Raw genomic sequence first — 17,604 nt, forward strand, 5'->3', positions numbered from 1 at the left:
CGCCAGTCTCCTAGGTTCGAGTCAGGGGTGGGTGCCAGGTGGACCCTGGCTTCTCTGGGCTCCTGTCCGTTCGCCACGCCTCGCAGGGAGTTCGGGGAGTTCGGGGAGTCCCCGGCAGCTCCCGCTTCCGCGCTGGGCTGTTAGACTGGTGTGAGGAGCCGCCCGGCCCTGCGCCCCACAAAGCGGGGTGCCTGGGAATCACCTGAGGCGCCACTGTCACCTGGCACCAGTCCTGGGCTCCTACATGGGGGAAAGGAACAAAGAAACCTTAACCTTCGCTCCTATTGTAAGACGATGGTGCATTTTGGACAATGTGAGCTTTTTACAAAAAAATTCACAGAAAAAAGATTTGGGGGGGGCAGGGAAGGTGACGCAGCAGAGGTGACCAGGACGCTGTGTGTTACCCTGAGAACCAGTTTAGCTCGGTAGCAGTGTTGGAGGCCGCCTCTCCAGAGGGAAGCTGGGGCCTCGTTTCTGGTTAAGAGGTCACTACACAAGGGAAGCCTCCACTTCCGCTGAAGGCAGGCGGGAGTAACAGCACCACGGGGCAGGGCTGGCTGTGTTTTAAGGTGTGAAAGGGGGAAGAAGCATGAGATTACCTCTAACCGAGCTGGGAAGTACTGGGAGGCAAACTAGTCTGGGGTGTGAGTTAAATTCCTAGCCTGCCTGCCATTCCAAGTGATTGGGAAACCAGCTCCGAGTTTGAGATGCAAATCCAGGGGCCATCAGCATGTAAATGGAGTGGGAACCCTGGGGAGGGAGGTGGGATTAATCCGAGAGAGCTCTGGAAAAACTGAAGGACACCTTGGACAGAGCTCTGCTGAAGCCGGAAATGGAATGTCTGGGAGAGCCTGTGGGAAGCAAGTGTGCCCAGAACCAGTCCTTCTTTCCGGTAGCCTCCCTGGCCACAGCGCGTCTGTGGCACTGAAGCTTGTCTGCCAGCCTGTCTGTCCAAGGGCCTCGTGCATCCTAGGAAGCACTGCCAGTGAGCCCTGAAACGTGCCGGCCCTTGAAACCAGAGCCCGACCTTTAGACCCTTGGCTGAGCCAGGGCCTCTGGTCCGATCTGGGGCCCGGATGATCCAGCAGACCTGTTCCTCCCTTTGCCCTAGATACTGCTTCACCTTCTCATTCCCCCAGCCCGTCTTTCTGCCACTGACCCGACTCAGCCCCCCACCCCCACCCCACCCCAGGGTTCACCAGCACCCTACCTGGGAGCCACTTCCCTTGGGTTCTCAGGTTCTGGCTCCACCTGAGTTGGTCCCGTGGGTTGTGCTCCCCGGCTGAGGCTCATGAAAACACCTGTTTAGCACCCTGTTACATCTAGCAGGTATAAGGGGTTGACTTGTGTCTCCCCAAAAGATAATGTTGAAGTCTCACCCCCCCCCAGTACCTATGAGTACGGCTTTGTCTTGAAATAGGGTCTTTGCAGATGTAATCAAGTTAAAATGAAATCAGTGAATTAGGGTGGGCCCTAAATCCAGGGCTTGTGTCCTTATAAGAAAAGAAATTTGGCTGGCTTGCAGCTCTGTGATAGAGCACTTGTTCAGTCCCCAGCGCTGGAATAAAAAAGTCCTGAGACTTCTATTCCTAATGTTCTTTATTATCCCCCAAGTGTGAACTGACCAGAGCAAATGCACTTTGTGTGTATGTGTGTATGCACAATGCTGGAGATGCAGTCATGGGCCTCATGCATGCTAGGCGACACTCCCACTGGGGCACATTCCCAGTCCTGAGCAGACACAGTCTGAAGAGAAAGCAGGTACCCTCGGAGAAAACCCTCTAACTCCTACCTGGAGCCCTCCCCTCCTCTGTCCATCAGAGTCAGTGTCTCAGAGGGGAACTGCCCTCTGCCTGTACCCCAGCTTCTACCCCTTCAACAGTGGCCCATCTCTGAGGACTGACCCCACCCCATGTGAAAGTGCTTCACAAGCTTGCTGTCACAACTCTCCACAGTCTCCTGGGGGTTCCATTTTCCTTTCCTAGGGGAGGAAGCTAGGACTCAGCGCAATTAAACAACTTGCCCAGGGTTATCAGGTAGTCTGGGTTTCCCCAAGGTAGGTCACCAGGGATTAGGGGGAAGGAGGTAAATTTGGGAAGTGATCCCAGGAAATGTGAGTCATGAAGTGAGCACAATAAGACCAAAAAAAGAGGGAGAGAAAGTCAGAAAAAAATGTTCATGAGCATAAACAGTGTTACGGCTGATATCTAGATGGCCCCTGAAGCCTCGTGCACTGACAGGTGGGGCTTTGGGGAGTGGCTGGATCACGGGTGGGTGATACTGGATAGGTCCGCCGCTGGGTTTCACATATTTCTGAGTGTAGATGATGGGCTTACTGAAGAGGGGAGATCCACCTAGGCTGTAGGTGGCACCGAACAATAGGCTTGTAGCTTGGGTGGAATAAAAGGAAAGAAGGAAATCATGCTGCTTTCTGCCTGCCCTGCCATGGACTGTTTCTCCTCTGCCACTCCCCTCTGCCATGCTGTTTTGCCTTGGAGCCAGTGAACTATGGACTGAAACCCCTACAAACTGTGAGCCAAAATAAACCTCTCCTCCTTTGACTTGTACTGTCAGGTATTTTGTCCCAACAACGAAAAAGTAACTAAAATAACTGGTTTACTGCTGGGAACAACAGTGACTCAACTTGGCCCTACTGGGCTTTTTGAGAAACTGTAGGGAACATTTCGGAGCAGAGGCAGAAGTAGGTAATGACCCATCCAAAGATAGCAGTGTACCCTGTGAATATGTTATGATACAAGGCAGAGGAATTTAGGATTCAGATGGAAAGAAATGTGCTAATCAGTTGAGTCTACTGTATACTATAGCCATTATTCTGGATTTTCCGGGTGGCCCCATGGTAATCATGAGCCTCCTGAAGAGTGGCAGCAAGAAGGGAAGGATGACTGCAGGACAAGGCCTGTGGTTCTTGTAGTCGATGAAGATGGAAGAAAGGGCTACTGACCAAGGAAAGCAGGCAGCTGCTAAGGAGGGAACAGAGTCTCCCCCGAGCCCCTGGCAGGGATGCCAGCACCCTGACCTTGACCCAGGGAGATGCATGTCAGACTTCTGGTCCACAGGATAGCCAGCTAATTTGTGGTAATTTGTCACAGTAGCAAGAAAAATCAAATCCACTCCCTGAAATTTGTGCGCTGGCGGTGGTGGTGGGATTGTTACTGTTATTGACTCACTCCTGTACTAACTTGGTTGAGTTCAGGTTCCCCGGTGGTGTCAGCTCCCGACTTTCCCTTCCCGGGACTGGAGGTAAGTCAGCTTTAAGGCCAGCAGTGCAGCCCGGATCACCAGAAGGCCCCAGAGGTAGATGCTGCAGCAGGCTGAACACTATCCCCTATAGCTGCAGTGAAATCAGAGGTCCCCAGTGTGGACAGTGCTGCCCAGGGGCTACTGGGAGCCCTGAGGCTAGGATTTGGGCCAGAGCTGTCTGGAGCCTGGAGCCCTCGAGCCTTGGGTGGGTGGGGTCGGGTGGGGTCTCCCTGTAGCATTTGAGGCTGGTATCTCATGCTCTCCTTTTTAAATGCTCCCAACCATGGTTAGCTCTTTCCTCACTTCATCATGATTGCCAAAACCTGTGAATATGTTTGTTGCCTGACATGACAGAAGGGGCTTTGCCCCTTCTTGAGGTGAGGAAGGCTCTTGAAATGAGGAAACTAATGTGGAGTACTCAGGTGAGCTGGGTCCTTGTAAGGGAAAAGAAAGGACAGGTGTCTTTGTCATGTCCCTGTTGCTGGGACAAAATACCCAACCTCTATAACTCAAGGAAGAAGTTTATTTTGGTTCACTTTTCAGTCCAAAGTTGGCTGGCACTATGGCAGGACAGTGTGGCAGAGGGGCAAGGTGGAGGAGAGCTGCTCATAGCATGGCGGACAGGAAGCAGAGTGTCAAGGGAGGAGGCAGGGAAGGAGAGGCCCAGGGTGATCATTCTTCCAACCAGACCCCACCTCCTACCAGTAAGTCAGCTCCAACACCCTGGTAATTCAATTACCTTCCGAAGGTCCTGCCTAAGATCCCGGGAGGCTTTGGGGAAACATGAGATATAAACTCCAACAGCAGGAGACTCCATTCTCCTCTGGAGCCTCCAGAAGGAGTGCCACAATCCCAAATGTATTTCTGACCTCTCCAACTGCAATGAATAACCAATTTGTGTTGTTTTAAGCCACTAAGCTTGCGGTCATTTGTTATGGCACCCATAGGAAACTCATACCCGATAATCAACTTATAAAGAAAAAGGTTTTAAAATTTTGCCTCACAGTTTTAGAGGTTTTGGCCCATGACTGGTTGGCCTTGTTGCTTTTGGGCCTGTGACCAAGCAGCTCATCATGGTGGGGAACACGTGGTAGAACAAAACCGCTCATCTTATGGCCAAAGGAAGCAAAAGATAAAGAGAACCAGGCTGTGTCCCACTACCCCCTTTGGAGCCACACCCCCAGTGACCTAAAGAGCTCCCACCAGGCTCCTGTCTTTTAAAGGTTCCAGTGCCCTGGGCTGGGAAGCAAGCCTTCAGTAATGGACCACTGCGGACACTTAGGAGCTAAACTGTAACACTGTAAGTCGCCAAGTTTCTGCTCATTTCTTACAGCAACCAAAGGAGGCTCATTCTCTGTCCTCTGCCCGTCACACTGTACCTTGTACAGTCCTTGTCATGTAGACTATCCTGCTGACTTACAGTGATGTCCTGTATCTGTGTCTCTCCACACCCCACATCACACCAGGAACACCAAGTACAGGTGACCTCTTACATGTCTTTCCCTCCCATGCCTCACTCATGGCTTGTCGTATGGTAGGAATGTCAGAAAGTGGCATTCTAGGATTTGGGGACAAAGAGAATTTTAAGAAGGTGGGGAGAACTGACATTGACAAATGGTCCCTGGTAGCCTCAGGGCCGGTTCATTTCACACCACCATCATCCCCATCCCTGTACAACTGTCTGCCAGCAGGGCGTCGGACCAAGTGTCAGAGCCTTCCTGGAGGTGGATGTCTAGGAGGAAGCAGAAATTTTGATACAGAACCAGAAGATTCAGAAATAGCCCGCGAAGCTGGGAAGGGAGGACAGGGCCCTGTGGGTCAGGGAGAAGTGACATCGCTTGGACTGTGTCGCAAGGCAGAGCTGGAGACTGGAGCACTGTGCGTTCTCAACGCAGCATTTCCGTGTAGGATGATTCTACAAAAGAACAAGACGGGTAAGGTGAATTCTAGACTGTATCTTGATCTTTTGGGGACCCTCTCTAGGCCTCCAAAGTGTTCCGGGTTACTCTGGTCACTACACCTCTTTCTTGATCAATTTCACTCTTCTAAGGGGAAAGATTTGGGGTCCCTGTCTGGGGGCCCTGCTTTTTATGCTGTGAAATCTGCATTTATCCAAAGCCCAACAAAGTTGGAAAGAGGAACAACTTTTTGACTTTGAACAATACCTTTATCCTCACTTCTAAGTTAAGCCCTATCATGGAGTAACCACGGATGTTCTAGCACTGGGCTCAGTCCTGGGACTCTGTGAACCTGTCATAGTTCCAGCCAGTGAGAGAGAAGGGCTAAATCGAGGCTCAGAATTTTGTTTTGTTTTGAGGAGAGGAGGGGAACCTGTGAATTGCCTGAAATGATACGAAAAGTGTGTCTCTTTGTGACTCTGGGAAAAGAATCCCTAGTTTCTGCCCCGCCTCAGAGGGTTCTGTGACCCCAGACTGAGGGACATGGTAGCAAGTACACCAGGAGAACCCAATTTGAATTTCAGAGAGAAGTTTGAAATGTAAGAAGTACGTTACTCTTCCATGAATTCATTAAGGCTTCAGTAATTTCAATGATGTTCATTTGTTTTCATCATTAAACCATGGGGGGTGTTGTTTGTTTATTGGTAAAGGAAAACAGGTCACAAGAAATTCGAGTCATGATTTTGGGTGGCACTTTGGTGTTTGACTTCAGGAGGCATGAGTCAATGATTTCAAAGTGAAGGCTAGATATGCTATGGAGTTAAGAAACCCCTCTGGCTTCCCTGCCATCTCAGTGACAGCCTTGTCCCTGCTTGCAGGGCTGTTCACTGTGCCAAGCTCTGCACCAGGGTTCACGAAAGCTCAAACCATGTCCTGTGGCAGAATGGAGCAACAGAACTCAATCTAACCCCAATGAGAGGGCATTTGTGCTGCTGAAGACGGACGGGATCATGTCTAGGCGTAGTAGGGTGAGGGGCTCTCCTCCATAATATGATGATTTCCAGAACTCAGGCTCTGATTCCCCAAAGAGAGACACATTCCACAAAAATCATACCAGGCCTACCACGGCATTTGCCCAGTGAGTTCCATTTTTCTTAAACATACACATGAAAAAGTGTTTCGTTTGGTGCTGCAGAATGAAAATATATTTTGTCTTATTTACTTTTCTCATTACTGGGACAAAATGCCCAACACCCAAAGTTAAAGGAGGAGAGATTTATTTTGGCTCACAGTATATAGAGGTTTCAGTCCATAGTCGGCAGGCTCCAAGGCAGGTGGCCCGGCAGAGGGGCCTGGCAGAGAAGAGACAGTCCATGGCAGGGCAAGCAGGCAGGAAGCAGCAAGCAGCAGCGGGCCTGCCTTCCTTCCCCCTTTATCCCTTCCGCACTACCCAACTTTTGGGTGGAGCCACCCGCACCCAGGCTGGGGCTCCTGTCTTCAGCCAGTCCATGCAGCCACACCCAGCACCATGCTAATTCCAACCACTGGACCAATGTAGCACCACACACCCTAGATCCAGCCAGGTTTGAAAAGCCCCACCTGGGAGGGCAGGAGGCTTCAGCACATCTAGGTACAGCCAGTCCATCTTTGTTTACACACAGAAGCCACAAAATTGTTGTTTCCTGTTATCTTTTCAGATTCATGAAAGATGGCATTGGAAAATACATATTTTTTCCTTTTGACTACATTTTCACACACCTCTCTTCCTGTCTCTATTAATTAAAATGCACATCACTTCAAAAATACCTAGGGCTGGCCTGAGTGTGGGTTCCGGAGTGGGCGGCCAGGCCTGAGACCGGAGCTGAGCTGGGAGCCGTGGGACAGAGTGGCCCGGCTTCCCGAGAGCTCCGCACTGCTATTTGGAAGCTTCTCTCCCTGGCCTGCACCATCACAGGTTGAATGAATTATTCCAGCTATTTATTAGCTATTTAATAGAGGCAGAGGGAAAAATACACTATGGCTGGCAAAGTTTTCAGCACAACTTTGGCATATACGCAGAGTCCAAAAGTAACCAAAAGAACTACTTTCCAGTTTTCTTAGGTGATTTTTCTGATACCTCCGTAGATGAAAATTTAGATAAGAAAAAGTGAATGATTTTCATATATCAGATGATGAAGAAGAGAATTCTCCACAACCATCTCTTTTGAAAAGAAAGAAATCAAACAGTGACGTAACCGGAGATGAGCCAGAAGTTGCTGTCAAGAACAGTGCCAAAAGGGCACCCGATGTTTGAGAAGACACGGTTGCAAATTCCTTCTCTGAATCTCACAATAAAGATCAAGAAGTTGAAAAAGAGAGAATTAAAACAAAACCAAACGCCAGAACTCTTCCACTCAAAAGCACCTCTTCAGCCGTGGAGGAAACCTGGGAGAAGACAGAGAAACTGCCCTCAGTGACGACTCAGGGGCCTGCGCCCTCCTGTCCGCCTGAGCTGAGTGTCAGACAGAGGCCCAGAAAGACAGATTCTCTGTAGGCCTTGGTCACGAGGTGGGCACTGCTGCTGAACTGTTGGGTTGTGTTCTTGGATTCAGTCCTCTGGATCCCAGTGAGTTGTAAGATGCAGCACATTGGAAACACCACCGAGAAAGAAGAAAATACTTCCAGTCAGCTGTTACTGACCAGTGGTTGCAAGACTCACCCAATTTCAGTGGAAGTAAAATGTCAAAAGTTTTTTTAAAAAACCCAGATTCTACCCTCCCAAATTCGGCGACATTGGTATCCACCCTCTCCTGATTTTTGTTTGTTTGTTTGTTTGTTTGTTTGAGACAGTCTCACTTAGAGTTCAGGCTGGCCGTGAACTGGCTCGAACCGGCAGCGACCCTCCCACCTCAGCCCCGTGCCAGTGCTAGGGCTATGGGTGTGAACCACCACCAACCCTGGCTCACTTCTGATTATTATCCAAGACACTCAAATATTACTTTCTTCTTTTAAGGAAAGTTGCTTTGTGTCCCGATAATGAAATGAGACATGAAGAAAAGAGGTTTATTTATCTCACAGTTGGGGGGGCTCAAACTCAGTGGCATAACATAGGCTCTCAGAGGGCGTCCTCTTCCTCACAAACAGCCCTCACTTTATAGCTTTATGGTGTAGGTAGCAGGAGCATGAGGAGGGACAGGTAAGTGATTACATTTGAGCCAGGAGCAGAGAAACCGAGCTCCACAGTCGCTTTTGAGGGCATGCTCCCATCGGCCCACGGGGCTGCCCCTCTTCAGCCACAGGCTTCCAATTGCTCCAGCATGGGGACTGCACCCCTCACCGAGGACCCTCACGGACACAAATCACTCCCAAACCCCGGCAGCTGCTCTCGGTGTCTAGGTGTCTAGATACCCCACCCATCCCGTCCAACCACTCTTTCCCAGGCCTTGTCCGGTGGGGCTTCTGCAACATGTCGGTCCGGGTGTTTTTCCTTCCCGTGTTTCTGAATTACGTATCATCGGCTCTCCTTTGCTCCCGTGCCTGGGAGACGTCCCTGTGTGATCACTTTGGCATGAGTGATGATGGCTCCTCCATAGTATTTGGTGGGGGAGAGAAAGAGGGGGGAAGCATGGGAGAGGGGATCAGAGAAGGTAGACTGAGAGGACGTGCAGCTGTGGATGATGTTTCAGGCTGTCTGTTCTGTTGCCTGCTCGGCAAAATTGTTTAATAAAAATTGGCTCCGGAATTAAGTCCGTAGTCAACTGTAGATCACTGCTCTCCAAACAAGGGTGCCGCTTTTTTATATTCACAGTGTTGTCTGCAGTGTCCAATCTACGGCGGATTTTACCCTTTGCCCCAAGACAAATCATCTGCTTCGATTATCTCCTCTCATCAGAGCCCACTTGGGAAAACAATTACAGACTGAGTCCATCTCCCCATCTGTTCCTGTCCTCGGCTGACACTGTGCGTCAGCAGTGTGCTGGAGACAGTGCAGCACTAGACCTGCCTCCTGGGCTCCAGAGCGGTCGTTTTACAGGTAGGGTGCAAGGTGGCGCCAATCGTAAAGAGTGAGGAAGCAGGTCCGGTTTTATTCCACACCCGCAGAGCGCCCGTGCGTGGCATGGGACTCTGGGTTTGGGTGTCGTTGAGGCTTCCCCTGTGGCTGGACTTTCGCGCACACAGCCCTCCTCATGGCAGTCTGCTTTCTTCAGAGACAGAGAGGCAGAACGTTTCCATCTCGGCGTTTGGCAGAGGGATCCAAGCGACAGATGGAGGGCTGTCCTGGACCGGAATTAAGAACTCTTCGGGCTGGAGAGTCTGTGATGGGAAGGTGCAGGCAGGACAGTTTTTTGGTGTGATTTCCTCAGCTCAGTCAACCTTCCTGTTGATTCTCCTGTTCCGAATGTTTCTCCAATCCACCCATTTTTATCGTTTTCCCTCAGCTCTACCTTAATTCACATTGCATTCGCCTGAAAGACGAAAGCGTCTCCTAACCAATGTCTCTGCTTTCATGCTCCCTCCCAGCCCTCTGATGCAGCTTAGGGAAGAATAGAGAGAGGTCCTACGATGGGCATCGAAATACAATTAGGGGGGCCGGGGATTTAGCTCAGTGGTTCCGGCGCCTGCCTCACAAGCACAAGGTCCCGAGTTCGATCCCCGGTACCAAAAAAAAAAACAGTACCAAAAAAAGAAATACAATTAGGGGGCTGGGGATGTAGCTCAGTGGTGCCACGCCTGCCTGGCAAGCTCAAGGTCCTGAGTTCAGTTCCCAGTCCCCCCCCAAAATACCATTAGGTAAAAGGAATAAGCTCTAACATTCTATAACAGAGTACAGTGACTCTAGTTTACAATAATTTATTGTCTATCTCAAAATAACTTGAAGAGAAGAGCTTGAAGTTTCTCAACATAAAGACATGCTAATTACCCAATTTGATGATTATATGTATACATGGATCAAGTTATTACACTGTACCCACAAATATGAATAGATGTGTCAACTAAAAAATGAGAAAGTGGTACACTTAAAATGTATATATTTAATATTTCCCACACATGCAGGATCAAGGCAATATAATTGTTCTACTAAGCAGGCAATTAGGGGTTTTATAAAGACACACACTTTTGCACTTCTAAAATATGAGGTTCTGACCTCAGTGTAAGAAGGATTGTTTAGAACCAAAAAGCACAAATCAAAAAGGGAAATATTGATAAATTCGACTATAGTAAAACTTTAAAAATTCCTCTGTGATAAGAAGATACTCAGACCAGATAAAAAGACAAGCTACAGAGTAGGAGTAGATATTTGCATTGCATTTAATCAACAAAGGAACACTCATCCAGAATATGTAAAGAACTCCTACTGATCAATGAGCAAACAATCCAGCAGAAAAAACAGCTGAGATCTGAGCAGTAAGTCGCACGCAAGGGCATCAGAGTCACTGATGAATGCATGGAAGGAGGCTCAGCTGCACCAGAATCAGGAGAATTCAGGTTAAAATGAGGTGTCATTTCATAGCCACCACCTTGCAAACAGTAAATCCCGTGAGTCCTGCCCAATGTCACTGGGAACACGGGAGCTTGGGGCCGGCCTGGGCTGACAGCAGGAGTGTGAGCAGCGAAGCCACCTGTGACGGTGAACACGCATGCATCCTCCACCTACCCATGAGTCTCAGGCTGTGAGTACGAAGAGACACAAGTCCATAACAGCTCAAAACTGCAAATGAATTTGCACCAGAAAAGGGAGAGGAAAAATAAAAGTTGCAGCTTCATAACATGGAGCTCCATATAGCAGTTCTAGTGATAAAGCAACGCTAATGTATCAGTGTGACGAAATATCAAAGCAATATTAAGGAAGTTGTTTAATGAGTTTAGGGTTTCATTTTGGGAAGATGAGACAGTAGTTCTGGAGTTGGACAGTGGCAATGGTTGTACAACACTGAATGTGTTGATGCCACTGAATTATGTACTTAACATGGTTAAAATGACAATTTTCATGTTACAAATACTTTACCACAATAAAAAAGCATAATTTTAAGTGAAGAGAACAAGCACATCATGAAATGCATTACATCATGTCATTCATAACATTTAAAAACATTCTGCTACTTACTCACTGTAGACGTACATCTACAGTAAATGTATAAAGACCAGGATGCGACAGAATCACATGAAGCGCAGGGCAGTCTGACTTCTTGGAAGAAGGAGAGGAAAGATGGAGGTGAGGATTAGCCTTGACCTCCATCTGTAAATTCTATGAAATTAAGATGTCCAAATGAAATAAGGCTTATATTTCCTTTCATGCTTTTTCATCTGATGACAAGCACACTTTCTGTCTTCTGAGAACACATGTAACACTGAGCTGTCTACACCACATGCTAGCTGGTGCTGCAGTTGTTTATGAGCAAGTCCTAGCCATAGATTTCTGGAAGGCCTTTTATGTTCCAGGCATCTTACTAGGTGCAAGGCATTCTGATGAGTAACATAAGCGTGGGTCCCTGAATTTAGCCACCTTTCCACCACTGTGACAAAACACCTGAGAAAAGCAACTTGAAAGAGCGATGATTTCTTTCAGCTCACGGTTTCAGAGGCTTTTTCCATGGCTGCTTGGCTCTGTTTCCTGGGCCTGTGGCGGGGCAGCACATCATGGTGGGGGATGAGAGATGCAGGCATCGAGGACAGAGGGGAGGGGCAGGGTCCTTATGTCCCCTTCAAGGCCACACCCTCAGTGAGCTCCCTTTCCTCCACTAGGCCTCCCAAAGGTTCCAGCACCTCCCAGTGGCACCACAGTCTGGGAATGAAACCCGTGACACTGGGCCTCAGGGGACATCTAAGATCCAGACCACAACAGCCCTACACTTGGATCACGTCTTCCTCCCAGGGGGGCTCTCGTGCACGGCTTTCCAAGGAGGGTCTCTGGACTGGCAGCATCTTCCTCCCCGGGAACTTGATGGAAATGCACATCTGGGATTTCCTCCCCCTAGCCTGTTTACTCTGACCCAGGAAGGGGCATCTGTGCTTTGGCAAAGCCTCCAAATCCAGGGGATTCCAGGGCACACTCAAGTTTGGAGACCACTGTTCTAGTGTCACAAGGAGAACACTGCTCCCTCGACACCAAATCTGAGGCGGGGTCAGGCAGGGGCCCCTCCAAAGCTACTGACGTGTTCCAGGGCTAAGGCAGCTTGCCTTTAGAATCCCCTGTGGGGTGTGCGTGTGTGTGCGTGTGTGCGTGTGTGTGTGTGTGTGTGTGTGTGTGTGTGTGGCACTGGGGATGGAATCCAAAGTCTGGCGTAAGCTCGGCAGGCACTCTAACCAAGCCATACCCCCAGCTCTTTCGTAAGATTTTTATTTTGGACAACATCTCGCTAAGTTGCCTGGGCTGGCCTCGAGCTTACAGTCCTCCTGCCTCAGCCTGCTGAGTAGCTGGGATTGCAAGCATGTGCCACCCCTCCTAGCATTGTGTGGCCTTTTCATCATGGCTGCACACCCAGGGAGGGCCCAGCCCTGAGGTCGGCTGCCCTGCAGTATGGGAAGCCTCACCCCTCTCCGTGCCTGTTCTGCCAGGTCCCATGCTCTCCTCGAGCCCAGCTCTCTGCCGAGGCTGCAGGGACTCTGCCCAACCAGGTCACGTTCTGTACATGTCCAAACCCCAGGGTCAGCGCTCAAGAGCCCAATAGCACTCATGGCGACGTGGGACACAGCTGGACCTCTGGGGACCCGCTGTCTGTGCTCCACAGCCCTTCACACTACCTCAGCTCTCGCCTGGGCAGCATATCCTGCCACCCTGCTCAGTGAGTCTTCAAGGCCCTCCGTGACCTGGGTGTTCTCTCTCCCCTCTGAAACTCCCTGTGACCCCATCTTAGAGACCTGTATCTTCTTTTACTGTTTCATTTTCTTTTCTTCTGTTCGGAATAGTCTCCCTATGACAATCCCATGCCCTCTCCCGCATACAGAGTGTATCATTTCATTCTAGAGCCACATGCCACTGGACCCGCTCTGTCTGCCGCACTTACACCCGAGACGTTTATCGTTAGGCTGCAAACCTTTTATTCAATCATCCTTAAAGGGTTCCTTTAGTAATACCGAGCCTATTTTCAAACGCAAGGGATGTAAAGAACTACTACTCAAGGATTGGCAGGCGCGGCCTCTGTCTCTAGGCCGCGGAGGCAGCAGTGCGGACGCCTGTCCACGGGCCGGCGCGGTCCTGGAGCCAGGGCCTGGGAGCGCCGGCCGCAGGGGTGCGGACGCTCGGAGCCGCTGCGATCTGGATCTCACCGCCGGAAGCCGGCCGACAGCACGCCCAGGCCGCTCACGGTCCAGCGGGAAAGGGCAGGAGCACGACGGGATCCGGGGGAGCCAGAGCCGGAAAGAGCAGGTCCTGCAAGAACGGGTTAGGAACACCCTGGGGCCCGGAGAGGCGCCTGACCCCGCGAAGGCGTGAACGAAGCTGAGACCGCGCCCGGCCGCGCCGGGGTCGGCGGAAAGCACTCTGGGATTTGCGGCCTGGTTGCGGTGGCACTTCCTCCTTCGCATCACCTAGCGCGGTGGTTTTCAATCTAGGCTGCAGATACATTTAAAAGAGATTTCCCGCCCTTAAACAGAGTCCTGGGTTAATTTAGCCGAGAAGCGCATTCGTTTTCCCTCCGGGCGGGTTTGTGCAGTGCGTCATTCCGGCCAGCAGGAGGCAGCAGCACCCAAGGAGCTGCGTGAGGGCTCGCGCGGGGCTGCTCGAAACCTGGGGCCGCGCACCGCGCCCGAGCCGCCTCTGGGCTTCGAAAGCGCGGTGTTTTGTGGGTCTCGTGCCCGGCTGCGGCCGCAAAGCCTGGCCCGTGAGTCCCAGGAGAGCATGCGGGGTGCAGGCGACGTCGGGCCGACACAGCTGCACCTACCCGAGTGCGGCGGCGGCGGCTCGCTCGTCCGAAAGCGCGGCCCTTCCGGCCGAGTCTTCCTAGCTCAGGACCCGGCACACTGACGCGGCGAGGGGGCTGCATCCCGCTGCTGACTGGGTCCCGGCCGGCGGTTGTCCGGTGCACGCCGCGGTGAGTTGCTGACCCGAAGTCGCTGCAATGGGCTGTTGGCCGGCAGTGCTGCTCTTCCCAGGGCCAGCGAGACCCGGGAGGTGACCCAGCTCGGCTGCCTTCCGGGCCGCGGGCACGGCCTGCTAAGCTGGTGGATGAGCCCACACCGGGAAAGGCTGGCGTACCGCCACGACGGCGACTTGGATCTTGGCTCGACTCCTTCCAGGCTCACTGGATGACCCGTGCGGACAGTGAAGTGACAAGAGCAGGCCACCTTGCTAACTAAGGCCACGGGCATGTGCTGCATCCACACTGAAGGATGCTCCCGCTGGCCTCAGCCACATTACAACCTGAGGGGTGGCGAGCCTTGCAGGCCCGGGGCTCCTCCCTATGTGTGCAGTAAGCTGGTTTCTCGAGAAGCACACCTCCGAGCAGCGCCGTGCAACAGAAACGGCATGCAAGCCAGTGTGCATCTGAAATCCTCTACTGGCCATGTTGAAAAAGCAGTAGGTGCAGGCGAAATGAGTTTTAATAAGTTTTATTGAACCCACATACCCTCAGTAGTATCATTTAACATGAAACCAAACTTTAAAACATGACTGGAAGGGTCTGAAATGTGGCACGCACGTCACACTCAGGGGTCTTCCAATCCGGAGTGTGACACCGAAGTTAAGTGTCTGGAGGTCACACCTGGCTGGTGGCCATGGTACTGGGCAGTGTTGGTGCAGGGAACTCAAAACAGAGAACCCCAAGTAGACCTGGGCATTCACCAGAAAGTAACAGGGAGAATCACGGAAATGACTACAAGATGCCACGGCGTTAACCTAAAGACCAAAATATCTGCAGAGAGCTGGTCTGGGAAAAGGCTTAAATGAAAACAAGGTTAAATTTCGATTCAAATAGGCTCTGTTACACAAGAGTAAAACTCACTTAAGGTGGCCCAGGACGTCCTGTGGAGCCAAGAGGTGGCAAGTTCTGGCTCACATGTTGCTTCTGCAGGTCTATAGGATGGGGCTCTGGAGTGATGAGCCAGGTCTTCCAAAATCCATGAATGACGCATCTTACCAGCGATTGCAGACAGCTTTCTGGCATCCAGACTTTGCACTGTGCTCACCTCTGACGTCCTGTGCACCCCTCGTCCTTGGCCAGTCTGTCCCCCCAGGCAGACACAGAGTGCTCTGCTTGGGACTCACTAAACAGACTCCGTGCACGCCTCTGAGGAGCGGACAGCCCTGCACAGCGATGGTGGAGCTCTTGCTCAGTGCTGCATGCCTGGACCTCGAGCCGTGATCAGCAGTCAGAAGAGCAGCCATGCTGTGCTGGGTGCTGCCCTGAAGGGCTGTGAAGGGAGGACCTCAGGAGGCTCAGATTCCTCGCTCTCAGTAAGTCACAAGGTCTTACAACCCACCCTTATCTAATTCCAGGATGCTTCTGTCACTCTGGAGGGAAGGAAAAGCCCTTCAGTACCAGTCCCTCCCAGTTCCCCTGTCCCCAGCCCCTGCGAGTCAACCACTGTGCTTCTTTTGGTCCCTGGAGCTTGGCCTGGTCTAGATGCTCCCTACAAAAAGGATCAGAGTGTATGATCTCTGTGGCTGTTTCCTCCCCTGAGCAGAATGTTTTCAAGGTTCCTCCACACTGAAGCATGACTGCGTGTTTTATCCCTTCTTATGACTGGATAAGTTTGTTTATCCATCAGCTGAGCTTTGTGTTGTTTCTATTATTTGTCTTTCGTGAATGATGCTGTTGGGAACCTGCCTGTACAGGTTTTCATGTGGATGTGCTTTTCGTTTCTCTTGGCCGAGTAACTAAGACTGGAATTTGGGGTCACGTGGCAAACCTGTGTTTAATTTTTTTGAAGACCTGACGAACAGAGTGGCTGCACCATCTTCCATTCCCACCAACAACAAATGAGGGTTCTGACTCTCCATGTCCTCACCAACGTGGTGAGGTCTGTCTTTTTCGTTCTAGCCGTCTGAGGGGCTGAGGTGGCATCTCACTGTGGCTTTGATTTGTGTTTTCCTGATGGCGAACAATGTTGCTCTTTCTTTCATGTATCCATTAGCCATTTGTGTGTCTTCTTTGGAGAAATGTCCATTCAAGTCCTCTGCTTGATTTTTAATTGCATTATTTGTCTTCTTACTGTTGAGTTGTGAGGTTCTTTTATATTTTCTATACACTAGACCCTTATCAGATAGATGATTTGCAAATATTTTTCCCTTTCTGTGGGTTATCTTTGCACTTTCTGAGCAGTATCATTTGGGAGCGCAAAAGGCTTTAATTTGGATGAAGTTCTGTTTATCTAATTTTTTAAATTTTTTGCTTGTGTTCAGGATTATTTTATGCTACTCTCTGAGTGTCTTCATATTTCAAACCTGAGATTTAATTATTGGACAGCAATCTTTGCCTTCTGTAAAAATATCGTAAGCATAAGGATCGAAGAGGCCCAGGGAGACCGTGCAAACTGTGCACCTGCTGGAAATACCTGGTCCCAGGTCTGTGCCGGGAAAGTGCCTCCAAGTGTGCGCGCACTGCTCTGCTTCAGAGCCTGGCAGATGGGACACAGGGTTGAGAACAGGCTGGGTAGCAGACTAGAATGGTGGTGAGAGGGCCGGGGATTTAGCTCAGTGGCACCGTGCCTGGGTACCAAAAAATACAGACAAGCTGCAGATGAGGGAGGAAAACACCAGGCCTCCTGCTTGTGTGGTTCACCTGTTCCAAACCTCCCTGTCCAGACTGGAGAGGGCAGGACCCCTCCTCGTGTCCTTGAACTTCCCTCTTCCAGAGCCCACATCCCGTACTGCCCCAGGAGCGTCCCCCTCGTCCGCCTGAGCAAGAGCAGCCCCTGCCCAGGCAGCCCGAGGCCCAGGCCCTCTGTCCCTGGCCACCTCTGTTTGGGTACTTGCTCTCCTCTGCCTCGAGCCTTCCTGTGCCCACACTGTCAGGGACAGTTGGCCCGTGGCATCCCCACCGTTGTGTCCAACAGCAGCCTCCACACTGGGTCCTCAGTTAATGTCCACGGCCTTGACCTGAACTTCCTTGCTCACCTGCTCTGAGCTTCGAGCCATCCAATTTAGCATTTTGGCAATGGTAGAAACTTTACACGTCTGCCAAATAGCTCTTTAATCTAGTCTTTTGGTTAAAGTCAAAACAAAACCAAAATAGCCCCTTTTAACTCACACGGCACCTGCTTCAGATCCTGCCTCACCTGGGCGTGTTACGACACTAATACAGAAACTAGGGAGGAAAAGAAAATGAGAACGGGCCGCCTCCGAGGGACCATCTTGATAGGCCTTGGGTTTGGGAGCAAAGGCAGCTTCAGCAAGACCGATCTGCAGTGAAGCAACTGTGGTCTGGCTTGAAGCGAGCGCTGAAGGAGCCATCAGTGGAAGAGGGATCCGAGGCCCGTGGCACTTACTCTTGGGGTAAGCTGAGGCAAGGGTCTAACTGCAGGGGAA

The 17,604-nt window shown here is 50.9% G+C and overlaps 1 long non-coding RNA gene across 1 annotated transcript; it reads right to left on the reverse strand.

The window, feature by feature from the left end:
- Positions 1-13,161: 13,161 nt before the first annotated feature.
- On the reverse strand, positions 13,162-17,331 carry LOC110345252 (uncharacterized). The gene is made up of 2 exons (XR_002388454.2): positions 14,021-17,331; positions 13,162-13,692 (listed from the first exon to the last, which is right to left on the reverse strand). It is a non-coding gene; the product is annotated as an uncharacterized LOC110345252 (long non-coding RNA).
- Between the last annotated feature and the right edge of the window lie 273 nt (positions 17,332-17,604).

The sequence above is a fragment of the Heterocephalus glaber genome, unplaced genomic scaffold, assembly GCF_053883595.1.
Source record: "Heterocephalus glaber isolate CG9 unplaced genomic scaffold, H.glaber_assembly_v1.0 deba00000738, whole genome shotgun sequence".
In the NCBI taxonomy this organism is placed as follows: Eukaryota; Metazoa; Chordata; class Mammalia; order Rodentia; family Bathyergidae; genus Heterocephalus; species Heterocephalus glaber.